Source organism: Cynocephalus volans, chromosome 14 (genome assembly GCF_027409185.1).
Source record: "Cynocephalus volans isolate mCynVol1 chromosome 14, mCynVol1.pri, whole genome shotgun sequence".
NCBI lineage: Eukaryota > Metazoa > Chordata > Mammalia > Dermoptera > Cynocephalidae > Cynocephalus > Cynocephalus volans.
The window spans coordinates 98,287,222-98,304,106 of NC_084473.1; the positions used below are offsets into that span (position 1 = coordinate 98,287,222).

The 16,885-nt window shown below is 45.1% G+C and overlaps 1 protein-coding gene across 5 annotated transcripts in view; it reads left to right on the plus strand.

Moving 5' to 3' along the window:
- Positions 1 to 138: 138 nt before the first annotated feature.
- The window catches only part of TGFBRAP1 (transforming growth factor beta receptor associated protein 1), a 67,002-nt gene continuing 50,255 nt past the window's right edge, over positions 139 to 16,885 (plus strand). For 2 of the 5 annotated variants that reach the window (XM_063078480.1, XM_063078481.1), the window contains exon 1: positions 7,033 to 7,132. The gene's annotated coding sequence lies outside the window, so the exon portion shown is untranslated. Of the gene's footprint in view, positions 595 to 1,239; positions 1,354 to 1,787; positions 1,889 to 7,032; positions 7,133 to 7,823; positions 7,883 to 16,885 lie in introns of those variants that run through there. The other 3 variants (XM_063078479.1, XM_063078483.1, XM_063078478.1) reach the window with 3 other exon arrangements.

The window sequence follows — 16,885 nt, forward strand, 5'->3', positions numbered from 1 at the left end:
AGGCTCCACGAAGGAGGCGTCCCGGAAATGACGTAGCCGGGCGGAAACTCGAGTGTGTCGTCACTCTGAGTGCGCCGCGTGCTGCGCTCCGTTCTTTACCTCCGGGTAGGGTGCTGGGTCCCGCTCCGCCGGCAGATGCTTCCGGGGCGGAGAGAGAAGAAAGGCATGTCAAGCAAGAAACGAATGGCGTGTCGAGTCTCGCTGGAAGAGAGGGAAGAGCGAAGTTCACGGAGCCGGCCATGATCGGTCGCGCTCCTTGTGACGTCCAGTGGCAGAGGCCAAAGGACGTTTGGAGCAGCCTTGAGGGAAAGAATCAGGCGGGAGGGCAGACAGATATTACCCTAAATATGGCACTTGTCAAGTCCAAAGTTATCTTGTTTTTCTTTTCTATCTTGTTTATCGTTTGTTCCCTAGTCGTCCTTCTATATAATGGAAGTCCAGCAGAGCCAGAGACTTTAGTTAATTCCCTGTAACCCCGCTCCAGTACTTGTTCCCTGAAATCATCTGAATTAACCTCACGTGTGGAAAATAATACTAGCTGAGAAACGCCGGTAATAACTGCCAGACGTTTGTTAGAAACTTACTATGTGCCAGGTACTGCATTTTACGTTGGTTATCCCATTCCTCAGAACAGTCTTAATGAGGTATATATTATTAGAATGCCTATTTTTCAGCTGAAGAAACCGAGGCATAGAAGGGGTAATTTGCTCAAGGCCACAGAGTGAGGAAGTTGCAATACTAAAATTCAAGGACGTTTTCACTGTACTTATTGATAACTACAACGAGGTATCAGTTTTTAGTTTAAACAAATCGTAGGTGTCGATTATGGTCTGATGCCTAACAATTTATTAAGAAATCCCTTCTGCTCTTTCATCATTCATGGGAGAGATAGATACCCCCAAGTATTTTACACATTTAAAACTTAAATTTGCGGACATGTTCTGAATGCTTACTGTTTGCATCCTCTATGATGTATCATCTTATTGGAAATAACTGCATTGTCTAAAAAACGTGAACAACTCTGAGGATGCTAAAAGATAAACCTTGAAAGAGTAGCAGAAAATAAGTGAAATGCTAAATCAAAAATACAGGATAAAGCAGAGAGGTGTTTTGCAATTTTTCTTACTTACACACAGGCCGTGAGAGTCTCCTGGGACTCCTCCTTCGGAGCCATCAGGGACCCAGATAAGTCCTATTTTCCAGGTATTCCTAAGATTCTAAAGATGTCTTTTTTTGCAGATAGGGGCCAAGGGGAGACCTGGCTGCCTGGTCTGTGTGGTGCAGAGTGGTGCAAACCCAGTGGCAGGAGCGACTGAAGCAGGAGTATCCAGTTGTCACTGAGGATTACTTGGTGTGAGCTCATTTATATATATGATAATTTATATCTAAAAACTGAACTTCAAGGGCTGTCCAGTTAGCTCACCTGGTTAGAGTGTGGTGCCGATAACACCAGAGTCAAGGGTTCGGATCCCCATACTGACTAGCTGCCAAAAAAAAAAAAGAAAGAAAAATTTCAGAGCTGGAAGGAAACTTAAAAGTTATTCAGTCCAGTTCTTTCATCTTGGTGCCAAGGAAGCTGATCTGAAAGAGATTAAATGACTTGCCCCAGATTGAAGAGAGTCTTAAAACTGACTTGAGGCAGATATTTAAATGTCCTACCTTGGAATTAAGTGTATTAATTTAATTGTATTAACGTCCTGATATGCCATATCCAAAATCTGATTTGATTTTCATAACAACAGTGAAGTTAGTGTGACTGATATTATTATCTCCATTTCCTTCACCAGGAGGCACATTGTTTTAGTGGCAAAAATAGCTACCTTGGAAGGATCCTGGGCTTGGAATCAGACCTCTATTAAAATTTTGTTCTGCTGCACTGAAAACTTGGGTGAGTTACTCAGTCTCTCAGCCTCAGTCCCCTTATCAGAAAAATGCTGTGCCAACTAACACCTTCTGTGAAGAACGATCAAAGGCATAAAGATTATGTAGCAGACTTGGTGCAGAATAAGTGCTTAAGAACTGGTAGCGGGTGTTTACAGGGTTTTCAGTCATGAGAGGTAGTCTAGAGAAGGAGAGAAGGGGCAGGCTTTGCAGTGGCCCAGGCTTGGATTATAACCCTGGCTCCTGTACTCACCTAGGACAAATACTTCATCCCTCCTAGCTGTGGCTTCGTCAACTGTGAGATGGAAATTACAGTGCCCCCACAGAGTTGTGAGGATTGGAACTAAAGTATGTAAAATGTCTTTCCTGTTTCCTCTACCTGGAGATTTGTTATAGCCTACTGATTTCATCAAAGGAGAGAAGAGGCAGGACTGTGGTTTAAAAGGGGGAAAAGGCTGGCCAGTTAGCTCAGTTGGTTAGAGTATGGTGTTATAACACCAAGATCAAGGGTTTGGGTCCCTGTACTGGCCAGCTGCCCCCCCAAAAAAGGAGAAAAAATTTGAGTGTAAGAGTTTGAAAATGTGGTTGCAGGTCTTTGCTGTGCTGTTTCTCCCTGAGGTTTTTTGAATCAATCACCTAATCGGAAGCCTCAAGCCCTTCATCCCCAAAAATGTTTTGTGATGGGTAAGATTTACCTTTTTTTTCTTCCAGTACTTCCCAGTTTAAAACTGTAAGTACTTCCTAAAGCCAAATATTATTCTTAATGTTAAACTTAATATTATTCTAGGTTCCTCTGAAGCAAAAATTTCGGGATAGAAGAGTGTCGTCTGAAGCAAAAAAAACACAAACAAACAAAAAACAAAAGTCGAGATTAAGAGTGGAGGAATTAGAATGAGATTTGTACCCCTCTCTCCTCCCTCCAAGGGAAGGAGAGACTTGGTAATGCCTGCCCACTCCTTCCTGGGCAGAGCCTTTGTAGATTGGAGCCTTGGAGAATTTGCAGTCTGCTGACTGTGTTTGGTTAGAATTTCTGACATCAGAGGTTGGTGGAAAGGCCCTAGAATTTGCATTTCTAACAAGTTCTGGGGTGATGCTTCAAATGTGTCCAGGCAGAAGGGCCACATTACAGAGATTTCTGTGGCCAAAAAGCCACAGACCCTCAAGTCCGAAACCAAAAAACTGAAAAACACACACCAGAGCAAGCAAAGAACAACTCAGAATTCCTGTGTGGACCAATAATGCGAGGACCTGATGTCTTCCTTTTCTCATCTTTTCACTTGAGAAATGTCCCCAACATAGACATGGCCCTGAGGAAAGGGAGAGGGCTTAACATTGATAAGTTCATTGTTACTGCAGCTGAATGGGGGCTTCAAATAGAAATAGTGTTCAGCTGCAGACAAAAAAAATCTGTTATACATTTGAGTTTGTAGACTGAAGTTTACTCCTGCTCCAGTACTATCTGGGAGTATTATAGAGTGACCATAAAGCACTCAACATTTTAAGCTAAGTATTTTGAGAAATTTCACTTTGCTCAAAGATTGTGAAGTTTTATTTATTAACGTTTTTATTTGGTGGCTATAATTGACAAGAATGAAGCTAAGGGGAACCAACAAACAGTCCTGCCTGGCCTTGACACCTCACTAGGTTGTGAGTTTCTCTAGGGCAGGGTCCACACATCTCCTTTGAATCCCTCATCTGGTCACTAGCATGCACAGTGCTTGCACTTAGTCAGTGCTCAATCAATATTTGTGGGATAAGTGAATCATAAAACATATACTAAGGAGTTTGGGTGCTGATTCTTCTTGTTGATAGTGTAATATGTAAGATATTTATATGACAAATATTTTATTGTCAAAAATATATCTGAACATAAAGAAGGAGCTTCAGAGTGAAGGTAAAAGTTTAAGCAGTACTTCCTAGTTTGAATCTGTTTTTAGCTATTTAGAACACAGTTAATTAAGGACTGTATTTTTTATTATTGTCATTTCTCTTTTACAATCAGATCATAATAAAGATGCCTTTACTTACATTACTGGCTTTCTTATAAACCCATTGTCTTAGTCTGCTTGGGCTGCTATAACAAATTACCATAGACTGGGTGGCTTATAAACAAAAGGAATTTATTTCTCATAGTTCTGTAGGCTGGGGAGTCCAAGATCAAGATGCTGGCAGATTCAGGGTCTGGTGAGGGTCCATTCCTTACAGATGGCAACTTCTAGGTGTGTCCTCACATGGTGGAAGGGACAAACAGGCTCCTTTCAGCTGCTTTTATAAGGGCACTAATCCAATTCATGAGGGCTACACCTTCATGACCTAAACACCTCTTTTTTTTTTTTTTTTTTTTGTGACCGGCAAGGGGATCGCAACCCTTGGCTTGGTGTCGCCCACACTGCGCTCAGCCAGTGAGCGCACCGGCCATCCTTATATAGGATCCGAACCCGCGGCAGGAGCGCTACTGCGCTCCCAAGCGCTGCACTCTCCCGAGTGCGCCACGGGGCCGGCCCTAAACACCTCTTAAAATACCCACCTCGTAATACCATCACCCTGGGGATTAGGTTTCAAATATGAATTTTGGGGGGACACAAACATTCAGAACATAACACTCGCAGGTCACCTCTTTCATCTTTGGGTTCTCAGCCCCCAGCACAGTGCCTGCCACACGGCACAAGAACAGTAAGTGTGTGCTGAATTAATAGGAATAGATGAAACTTTCCTGATCCTCAGGCACTTCCTAAATGAGCTCCACTGTCATCAGACCTCTAGAGCACATTATTTTTTGCCTTATCATCTGTTCAGTGAGAGTTTTTCTTCCACATATCTCACTAATTCAGTGGTTCTCAAAATTGAGTGAGCATTAGAATCCTCTGGAGGGCTTGTAAAAAGAGTTTGCCGGGCCCCACCCCCAGAATTTCTGATTTAGGAGGTTTAGGGTGGGGGCATGGGAATTTGCATTTCTAACAAGTTCCTGAGGTGACGTTGATACTGCTGATGAGCAATCATACTTATAAACCAGTGCACAAAATTAAGCTGCTTGAGGGCAGAGACTGTGTCTTCTGCATTTCAGTATCCCCTCCAGCCTTTGGCATGCATTGTACCTGGCACATAGGAGCTGCTCCAGTAATAGTGGATTTGAATAACAGTTCAAAAAGCTTATTTTACTGAAGCTAGATTACTTGTATAGGAATGTGTGTGTATGTATGATTAAATGAGCTAATATATGTAAAAGGTCTGAAAACATGGCATGTAGTAAGCTATGTTTACTTTAAAAATTTCATAAATATAACCTTTCTTTGCTTAACCTCATCTAAAATAATACCCAACCATGCTAGCTAGATATGTGCTCTTAAGAGAGATTATACATAGAAGTAGATTTGAAATTACCAGAAACTAGGGGGGAGGAATAATGGGAAGTTGTTGCCTGATGGGTACAGAGTTTATCTTTAGGATGACAGAAACATTTTGGAAATAGAAAGAAGCAGTGGTCACACAGCATTGTGAATATAATTGATTCCACGGAATTGTATTTCTGAAAATACTTAAAATGGCAAACCTTATGTTATATATCTTTTACCACAGTATAAATTTTTAAAAAGATCTTAGGGCTGGCTGGTTAGCTCAGTTGGTTAGAATGCAGTGATACAACACCAAGGTCAAGGGTTGGGATCTCTGCGCTGTACTGGCCAACTGTTAAAAAAAAAAACCCAAACACCTTACACACTAGAACAACAGAATCTTAGCCTTTTTTAAAGATAATCTAGTTCATCAAAATTGAGAATCAAGAATTTTTAAAAAATTAGTTGAGCACTTTCTACATGCAGAAAGATACAGCAGAGAGGATGGAAGGCACACTCTGTGCCCTGCTGGGTTTATACACAATGAGGAAGTGAGAAACTGTATGTGTAAGTGTGAAAATGTTAAGTTTTGAAAGTAGACAGCAACTATTAAAGCCTTCAGTTGTATCTGCATCTCCAATTTCATTCATCTATTAGAACACATCTTTTTCACATTCTTAGCACGTTTGGTACAGGACCAAGGGATATTTAATAATTCCTTTGAAAACCATATGACTTTGGTATTTCTTCTTAAACATACCAATAGAAACAACATGAATCATTTAGAATTAGCCAATGCCGATGTTTGCACATGTTTATGGTACAGGCATTTATATAAGCTTCTCCAGCAAGTTCCAGGAAGAACAGATGCTTCTACATGGAACAATGTGCACATGTGGAGCTTGCCATTTTAAAAATTCTGTGGTAAATCCTTTCATAAAGGAAATAATTATTTCTGAATTATTTCTTTTTTGTTAGTACACATTTTCACTTCTAGATCATCTAAAGTGGAACACAAAAGTTGTTAAACTATTCAATCCATAAAACTTAATTTTATACAAGAAAAAATCACGAATTCTGGGTTTTTGTTCTTGCTCTGTTCCTTATTAGCATGGGATTTGGGACAAGTTATTCACCTCATTGCAAGTCAACTCATCTAAAATGAGTAAATTAATAGTGCCTACTTCATAAGGGTATGGTGAGGCATAATGAGGTCATCACTGTAAGCACTTAGCTCAGTGTCTGACATCACCTCACGTCACCTCTTCAACTAGTCTCATGCCGCTCTCGCTACTGCCCTGTGGTAGGGCACTACAATGGTAAAGCGCAAATGTGGATTCTAGGCTCAGCTGGGCCAGTGATCAGTTGCTGACAAGTCACATATTCCCTGTGGGCCTGGGTAAAATGAGGAGACTGGACTGGATTTGCTCAGGTGGCTTCCTCTACCTGGCTCCACTGGCTGTTTACCACCTTAGGCTTGAGGGTCCATTCATTACTGCTTGCCCTTGAAGCTCAATTGCTGGGCTGAGCTCTCTACCCCTGGGAAACTGGCCCCCACCAGGAGTCTGAGCTGGTGACACGGGTTCCACTGGGTCAGAGGTGAAGCACCATGTGGGGATGAGGCCTATATGTTGTCATGAAGTGATACGGGAAGGCCACAGAAAGATTAATTTTTGATGGTTCTTTAATTAGCTTTTTAAAAACTTTTTTCCTTTTTTGGGGCCATTTTCTGCCCTTTGAAACACAAGACCACAGAGTAGAATCTGGTATCTGCCTCTAGACTTGGGATAACATCTTTGTTTTACAATTTCCAGGGGCTGAAAGAAAGCTGAGGCTACAAGTCAATATAGCAGGTTCTAAAGTCAGTGAAAATCATTGCGAAAGTCTGGCTTTTTGAAGAAGAGTTTCATGGATTCACGGTAACCTAGTATTCTTCGCTGTGGCTAGACCCGAAGAAATAGCTATTGATGGACTTTCCTAAAATGAGTGGGTGAAATAGTCCCAGGACTCCCTCCTTAAACATACCGTGCAAATGTACTCCTTCCCCCAGGGAGTTCCATTCGGTCCCTGGGGCCCTGGGCTAGCGTGGGCCTGGGGGTGGGCTGCTGATTGTCCACAGGACGTTTCAGCTCTGCAGGGAGCCCCCAGCGAGTCACTCCTCCAGCCTGGGTGCCCGGCGGCCGCGGGGCCCGCACGTGCCAGGTTCATTCACTGCTGCCGCAGGTATTTCCCCGGCGCCCCCCGTCCCCGCCCGCGCTGTGCGGTGTTAGGGATAGCGGCGGGCACACCAGGCCGGGCGGTGTGCCCCGAGCTCCCGAGCCGGTGGGGGCGGCGAAGGTGCGTTAGCGACAGCAGCAGCCACAGCTGGTGCCGGCGGAGCTCGCTGGGACGGCGGGTTCTCGGTGCGTTGGGCGGATGGACGCCCTTCACTGCGGCCGGCCACTTGCGGCGCACACCGCGGCTCGAGGGCGTCCCCGGTCTGGCATGGGGCGCGGCGCAGGGCGGCCGGGCGGCGCGGGGACGGCCGCGATCCCGCCCTCCGCCGCGCCGGGCGCCCGCCCCACGTGACGGGAAGCGCGGCGGCGGGGCCGGGCAGCCGGGAGCCGCGGGCCGGAGCGGGGCGGCGGGCCCCAGGCCGGGGCGGCGCGGGACGGCGGGCGCGGGCGCCGGTGAGTGCGGGCGGCGGCCTGGCGGGCGCGGGGCGGCGGGTGGGGAGCGGCGAGCCGGGCAGGAGCCCGTGCGGGGGGCGCAGGAGCGCAGGGCCGCCAGGGTCTGTACGGTGGGGCAGGTGTGCAGGTGCGCGACAGCTGCGGGGCCGGCGAGCTGGCTGGGCTGAGCGAATGTTCACGCGCGTGTGGGATGGGGCCGGAGTGCGGGACAGCAAGCGTGCGTGTCGTGGTGTGTGGGAGTGTGCGTGCGCTTAGGGCAGGGGAAGGGCTGAGGGATCTCGTCCTTGATGTGGGGTTTCCCGCGAGAAGGCCAGGCAGCGCAGCACCCCGAGCCCCTAGTACCTCCGCCCCTTGTACGGAATTGGTTGGGTGCTGTAATGGAGGCTCCCGAGCTCTTTGGATTTACGAGCTCAAATTCCGGGGTCACACTCAGGCCTGAATTGTTGCCCTGAACTGGGAGACTAGGCAGGGGTGTGTTGGGGACGAGGGGAGAGGTCGGTGCTGGGGTTCCTGGGCCATGTTTTTAGCACCAGGTCAAGAGCTGGAAGCTGTCCCCCTGTGGGATTTTCTCTTTCCATTGACTTGTGGAGGTGCAGGTGGAAGTTGGTCGCTTGCCTCCGTGTTATGTGGGGAAGAATGAAGCCGTCCAGTTGGCTATATCTGCTGTTGGGTGACCCTTATGGAGCCTCCGCCAGGCTGCTCCGGGACCCTATCTGGTTGCTGGAGATGGGGGTCCAGTGCTTCTCAATGCGAATGGATGCACCGAGTGCTGCAGTCAAACCATGTCCCAGCCAGTTCGATCCCTGGTGAAGAAGTGCTTGTGGGCAGGTGCCTGGTCCACGGGTAACGAAGGCAGCTGCTCGCGAGACTGTGGTGGCAGGTTAAGGCCCTGAGAAGGTATGCGAGGTGAGAAGGCTCCTACTGCCATGTGGGCTGGCTGGCTGGCTTGGAGTCAGAGGAGAGGGCTGGGGAGGGACCGCATGGTGCCCACTCCTCCCTCTTGGTGGATGTGCTGCTGGACAGCTGAGGGCTCACAGCTTGACGGTCAGATAGGAAGAAGCCTTTGGTCTGCTGCTTCAGCTAAGCGGCTTCAACAGTCATTGAAGCTGCCTCTTTGGTGTGTGGCAAAAGGCAGGCTGGGGTGCTAGGAAGAGCACCACCTGGACCCCCTGGAACCTGTCCACACAGGTCTTCCCAGGCCCCCCAGTTCATCTATGAAACGGGAGCACTGCTCCACTGTGGGGATGGGTTCAGACCCTGCCCCTGCCACTTCCTAACTGTGACCCTTGGGCAGTTTGCTGGACATCCTAAGTCTCGATTTCTCAGTCAGAATAAGGATAACATTAGAAAAGGTACATGGATTCTAATAAGAAAACGTGCATGGAAAGCATCTGGCACAGGGCCTGGGACGGAGTGGGTGCTCAGTAAATTGTTTATAAATACAGTAGTCCCCTCTTATCTGTGGTTTTGCTTTTCTTACTGTGATCAACAGCAGTCTGAAAATATTAAATGGAAAATTCCAGAAATAAACAATTCGTAAGTTTTAAATTGTGCGCCATTCTGAGTAGCAAGATGAAATCTCACTCTGGCCCACATCATCATGCCTGGGATGTGAATCATCTCTTTGTCCAGTGGATCCACGCTGTCGATGCTGCCTGCCTGGTAGTGACTTAGCCGTCTCAGTTATCTCAGGGACTGTCACAGTGCAACAGTGCTTGTGTTCAAGTCACCCTTATTTTACATCATAGTGGCCCCAAAGCACCAGAGTAGTGATGCCGGCAATTTGGGTAGGCCAGAGAGAAGCCATAAGTGCTTCTTGTAATGGAAAAGGTGAAAATTCCTAATAAGGAAAGAAAAAAATTTGTATGCTGAGCTTGCTAAGATCTAAGGTAAGAACGAATCTTTCCATGAGATTGTGGAGGAGGAAAAATAAATTCCTGCATAGGATATGATAGGGTTTGGTCCTGTCTGCGGTTTCAGGCATCCACTGGGGGTGGGAAGGTATCCCCCGAGGGTGAGGGGAGGCTACTGTATAAGTGAGAATGTATAGGGTTATATCTCCCCCATCTCTGAATATCTGTGGTTTTATGCTCTCAGTAATTGTTAACCCAGTGAATGCTTTGCTGGAGTTAGACTTGTTGTGGATTCTGAATTCCAATGTGCTACACACATCAGGGTATGCATTTTACAATTATGTTTGATAAGGTGTGGTGACACTCTTAGCTTTTATTTGCTCTGCCTTTGCTTGCAGTCCTCAGGTCCTAGAGTTGGGAGCAAAGCTTGTTCATCACTGCAGGTTCCCAGGATGGAGTAAGCCTTGGTCTAAACCCTCCAGAAATGGGGTTTTTTTTTTGGCAGCCGGCTGGTATGGGGATTCCAACCCTTAACCTTGGTGTTATCAAAGAAAGGGATGTGTAAGGGGCCTGTTCTTCATTTAGGCAACAACACGAGGAGTTTTAAAGGCATAGAGCTCACTGTTTAAAAAAAATCTATATTTTCTAGGCCTGATTTGCAGCCAGCATTTCTGTTAAGAAGAAAAAATGAAATTTTTATGACTTATTCCCTCATGCTAATATTAAAATTTTGTGATCTGTTAAGAAAATTCGAGGAAATTTTACTTACTGGGTTAAGCATCTTCATCTTAGTCTGAATCCAGTCCTCATTAGAAGTACATTAAAATAATGATTTGTGGCAAGCAGGTGTTTTGATACTGCCGAGTAATTTGGTACATACTTTACAATTCATCTCTGTGGCAAATCTGACCTGTTTTTCTTCATTAAAAAATACATAACTACTAAATGAGTGTGGAAGTAACAACTCAATTCAGGTCTACCCCAAATGAGTTTGAGTGCTTCATGCAACATGTGTCATAAAACCTTGTGGGTGATTTGAGATCAGGATCTTTTGTTGGTAGTCAAGAAGCTGCTTGCTGTTGAGTCAATTAAAGATTCAAAAAAACCCAGCGTATGTGCTTGTAGAAGAGGACAACTGCTTAGCATCCAGCAGGTGCATGGTCGTGCTTTGTGGCTGTTTGAAGGTTCAGTACTGAGGAGGATGTTATGTAGTGCATGCCTCAGAGACCCATCTTCACATTCTGCTCCTCTTCCACCTCCCCTCCCCTCCCAAGTCCCTTCACTTATAACTGTTGATGTTACTCTTATAGAATGTACATGATGAATACAGACATATATGCACACACTGTATGCACACTAAACCCACACCATATGTATAATGTGTATATGGGTGTATGTATATATGGTGTGTGTGTGTGTATATACACACACACATATATGTTTATGTGTATTTAAATAATATTGATTAGTATTGCCCAGGAAAAAGGATGCCAACTATGAATAGTTACATATAGGTATACACCAAGATAATATCATAAAGATGACAAGTTAGATGTTAGACCTTAGCTGTCTTTTTTCCCTTCTTTTTTAATCTACTCTTTCAGGACAGAAGCATGCGGTCCAGTCCAAATTCCTGTTTTTCAGAGGAGACAGGCCCAGAGGCTCTGAGTGACTTGCCCAGGATCATAAAGAAGTGGCCAAACCAAGACCAGAACTCAGGGTTCCCAGATGAATATTGGGAATGCCCGCTGTGCACCATGGCCACCATTTACCACGGCTCACCTCCGGAGTGGCCCAGGTTTGCTCTGGGGCCTTGATTCTTATGGATGTCCTCTGCTCTTTCCAGCCCCAGACTGCCCATTTCTTCCAAAGTTTATGTAGTCTGTCCAGTTCTGGACTCAGCAAGAGTAGCTCACATTTACCCCAATTCAATCTGAGCCCCTCCTTGGGAAACAGTTTTTTTCTTTCTCTCTTTCTCCCTTTCTTTCTTTCTCTCCTCCTTTCTTTCCTTTCCTCCCTCCCTCCCTCCCTTCCTTTTTTCCTTCCTTCCTGCCGGTACAGGGATGGAACCCTGGACCTTGGTGTTATCAAAACCATGCTCTAACCAACTGAGCTAACTGACCAGCTTGGAAATGTTTTCAATAAGCAAAAGTCTCAAACTCTCCTCTTTGAGATGATTCTTCAGGAGGAAAAACTTTTAATATATAGGTACCATTCATACCTGTAAACTAGGATACTAAACTGGGTAAAAGTCACCCCCAAAAGTGACTCAATATAAAAAGATCATGAAATCGCTTTAGTAGCTCCAAGGCCACTAAGGGAGCCTTCTGTTGGACTGCTGGATAGTGGGTTTCATTTTGTCCTTTTTGGTTTACTGACACTCAGATCATACTGACTGTCTCCTATTCTGCTAGGAGAAGAGATTCCCAGGTCTCTCTTTTGATTACTCTAAGGCAAGATAAAACCAGTAAACTGTGATTACATTTTTATTTTAACTTTCCGTTTTGAAGTAATTTCGGGCTTACTGAAAAGTGACACACAGAGTTTACAAGTACCCTTTACCCAGCTTCCCTTTTATTAACATCTTATATAACCGTAGTACAGTTAACATTAGTATGATACTGTGAACGAAACTGCATGCTGTATTTGGATTTCACCAGTTTTTCCACTAATGTCTTTTTCCTGTTCCAGGATCCTTTTCTGATCCAGTTTACCTACATTGCATTTCGTTATCATCTGTCCTTGGCCTCTAATCTGTCACAGTTCCTCAGTCTTTCCTCTTTTGTCATGACCCCAACACTCTTGAAGGGGGTCAGGGATTTTATATGTCTCTTAGTTTGAGTTTGTTTGGTATTTTCTCCTGATTAGGTTGAGGTGATGTATTTTGGGCAAGAATAGCACAGAGGCAACATGCCTCACTTACATTTTAATTTGATGTTTTAATTTAATGCTGGGATACCTTACATATTGCATACCCCCCGATCCCCCCACAAGCAGCAGGAGCAAATCTGATGAAGCTCCTCTAGGTCCCTGGTGGCTCTGCTGACTTCAAGAGATTCTCTGGCCTCTAGGCCCCAGTAAGCAACCCTTCCCCTGTCTGCCCCAGTGTCCTCCTGTTCCCCATTGTGTTTGTGTTGTGTTTCCACATGCTTCAACCCCTGATTACCCTGCTATATTATTTTGAGGACTTAAGAGAATTTTTTATTTTCTGAGAAAGACAATTACAGCTTAAGAAACAAAAATTTCAAACCGCTTTATCATGAAAAAAAAAATTATGTGTGACTATGGAGCCTTTAAGTCATACCAGACTTCATTTGATTTTAGAGTAGTCACTAAGATAATTTGTATTTTTCTTGATCTTGGGATGACATCCATTATAGTTACATTTAATTAGTCAATTTATTTCTTAAGAAGAGAGGGAATCTGCCTTTAAAGTTTCCAAAATACATATTTTAGGTGTAACTTAAAGTTTTGAGACACTGATGTAGTTTTATTAAATGTGTTCTTTCTACAGGCTGTGAAGGTGATTATCAGAGAGCTTATCAAATCCCTTGGAGGAATTGCAGGTGTTTAGGGGTTATTTTTTTGGTGAGGACTCCTGTTAATGTAGCACAAGGAATGCGTCTGAAGGTGGCTTGTGATGGAAGAACTTTTGCTACAGTAGGCTTTGCCTCTTCGCACCTGATACAGAATCTTGAGGCTGTCACGTGGCTCTTCATTCAGTCAAGAACATAGCATAGGAAAGAGGTTTTCAGGCCAAAACAAGTGCATTCCCTCTTGCTTTCCTGTCCTGCTCTACGCCTCTGACATGGTGGCCCAGAGAGGAAGGATGAGCATGGGTTGGTGCCTGTGTCAGGTAGAACAGGAGGCTCAGAGCTTGGCCTGAGACCCAAAGGGAGTCTCAAATGCGGAGGCTGGACATGGGCAGCAGGCCCCTTGGTAACTGCCTGCATGGTTTCTGCGTTAGCAAGCTGACCTCAGTCAGGCCAGGGCCAGCACACCCCACCCGAGGGAGGCCATCACCCAGCTTTTCTAGGCTCTTCCAGTCTGGGCATCACATCAGTCACCACTGCTGGGACCATGAAGAAATTGGCTCCCCAGTGCTTCTGAGTCTTCCTCCCTTACATACCTCAGGGCTGGCCTAGAGCAACATGAGGAGTAGGCAAGGTGCTGCGTTGTGGATGACCTCTCCAGCCCTTGCTTCTCACCACGATGGTTTGCTTCGGGCTGTGTCCTGTGCGCTGCAGCTTTCTCTCCTGATCATATGGCACCATCGTAACTGGTTGGACGGAGCTGCCAATGACTGCTTGCGCTTGCGAGCTTCTGTGTCCACCCCCGGCCCTTTCCAAGGCTGTTAGGATGTATAGCAACCTCTGTTAATTCCCTCATAGGTTTGGGTTTTAGAGCTAATATGAGAGTACTTCAAAAAGTTCATGGAAACACTGATAATTATCTTTTTTTCCTTTCTGGGTGGCTGGCTGGTACAGGGATCGAATCTTGTACCTTGATATTATCAGCACCACGCTCTAACCAACCAAGCTAATCCACCAGCTGCTTATACTGTCTTTTGATTCTTTTTTTCTATGAACTTTTTGAAGTACCCTCGTCTGTGATATATTCAGTTATCTCACAGATTTTTCCCTGTATCTATGGCTTCATAACTTTACTACAGCCATCCCCTTGGTATCCAGGGGAGATTGTTTCTAGGACCCCCATGGATAACAAAATCCACAGATGTTCAAGTCCCACAGTCAGCCATGTGGAACCTGTGGATATGAAAATTTGGCTCTCCCTATACATGTGGTTCTACATCCTGCTGACACTGTATTTTTAATCCTCAATTGGTTGAATCCACAGATGCGGAGCCTGTGGATTTGGAGGGCCAACTGTAAATATATCTATTCAGGTTGAGAAACTGCTAATTAAAGAAATATTTTTTTCTATAAAAGGAAAGTATTAAAATGGCAAAACAAAATATTAAAAAGTCATTGTATTTATAGGAAAACTGCAAATCGCAGGAAGATGCAAAGAAAGAATACTCACATCTAATGCCTGAATCCCTGTAACCAGCCAGTCAGTGGAAGGCATGTGGGGAGTCTGCTTGGTCCTCCAGACGCTGGCTCTGAGACTGGCCTTGTCCTCGCAGCATTACTGCTTTCCATGTATGTGCACATAGTTGGCAGCTGGCAATGAGGCAGTATTTTTTCCTGTAGGGGTTATTATGTTGTTAAATTCAGCCCTACCTCTGTAGTTGAAGATAACTGTTTTCTGATTGTTGGTTTTAATCCCTTGAAAAAGTAGGTGTCCAAAGAGTAGATTCTGTTCAAGATCCCTTTTGACAACTGGTTGGTTTGTAGAGTACCTTGAACACTTGCAGGCTTTTTCAAACTCAAGAGCCTAGCTAATTGAACAATTCAGAACTGAATGCAGCTTATAAAAGTGATTAGCATTATGGAATAATGTTCATAAGGTTAATAGCTGTACATTTTCTTTCTCAGTAAGGGGGGAAAGGTTGGCTGAGGTTAGATTTCAAGGGCTTTGTATCTTCTGCTGAGTCTGGAGTTTATCTTTAGGCAGCGTGTATACATACCTTCTGAAGCAGTGTTTTAAGAAGGGGAATGACGTGATGTTTCAGGAGAGAGGTCCAGATTCCTGCCCGTCTTCCTGTACTGGCTTCAAAGTGGACCTGGCTTTGGTCCAGATGTTAGAATGACCATGTGATCTCTGTCCATTTATGGTGGATTATCATAAACTACTGGAAAAATTTACTGTAAAATGAGAAAATAGCAGATCTAACTTTAGGTAGAGTGTCCTTTTAAAATTTTGAAGAATTAATCTTTAGCTTGTTCATAGGCAAGCGCCTTCTGTTGTAGGGCTGTAATACCCTTTGAAGAGTTTTGGGGGTTTTTCTCCCCCCGAAGTGGTGAAGTTCAGGAGCATAGATAGCTGCATAGGGCTCTGAAGAGTTTCTAACATTTAAAAGTTATGAGATAATTCTAAAATGTGAGGTTTTTTGCAAATGCGTAGGACATCAGGCTGATCTTAAAGTTGGCTCTCATGTGCATGCTAGTCTTTTCTTTTCCTTCATCTGCTAATAATCAAGGGGATATTTATGGGAAGTAATTGTTAGAATGCCCCAAATTGGACACTGATATTGTGAAAAATAGCCATTAAGTGTGGATACAGTGTAAACTAGGCGTTGAATTTAAATGAACCAAGAAATGACAGGTAAATTATTTATATATATGATAAAGAGGCTTCCATGAAATGAATTTTTTAAAAAATATTTATTTTATTTATTGAATCAAAATTGATTATACATATTTTTGGGGTTCAGCATTGAGATATGTTGATCAAATCAATATTACTAGCATATATATTGTTACAAATCATAATTATTCTTTATGCCCCTTGTCCAATCTCTTCCCAACCCCCTCTCACTCCCCCTCTAATTATCCTAGTTTCTTCTCTCCTGAAAAAATAATGGTTACTCTGTTGATTTGTTGCCTAGATGATCTGTCCAACGCTGAGAGGTGTGATCAGGTCCCCCAATATTATCATAGAGCAGATGCTTCTTCTGTCACTCTGAAATGGGCTTTGTGGAGAGAGACATCCTCTTCTTTATCTCTGCTGGTGACTCTCCTTGTGTCAGTGCACTCTGGTGGTAGGCAGACCATCCACATGCTGGTTGTGGCATCTAGTCGCCGTTGTGGCATCTAGCCGCCTTCGTGGCAGCCATGGTTATTGTGGTGGCTGTGGTGGACCACCCACATGGAAGTGATGTTTTTGACATGCTGGCAGTGTGCCTGGTTGTGGGGTGTGTCTGGTCCCTGGCTCCATACCTTGGGTCCCTGGGCAGGCCCTGAAGCACTGGCACAGTGTGCCTGATTGTGGGGGGGGGGGGTCCAGTCCCCGGATCCATGCCTCTGGTTACTGGGTGGGCCCCAAGGTGCTGGCACAGTGTCCCTGGTTGTGGGAGGGGGGTCTGGTTCCCTTCTCCATGCCTGGGGTCCCTGGGCGGGCCCTGAGGCGCTGGTGTGGTGTGCCTGGTTTTGGGCGGGGGGGGGGGTCTGGTCCCCTTCTCCATGTCTTGGGACCCCAGGTGGGCCCCGAGGTGCTGGTGTGGTGTGCCTGGTTGTGGGAGAGGGGT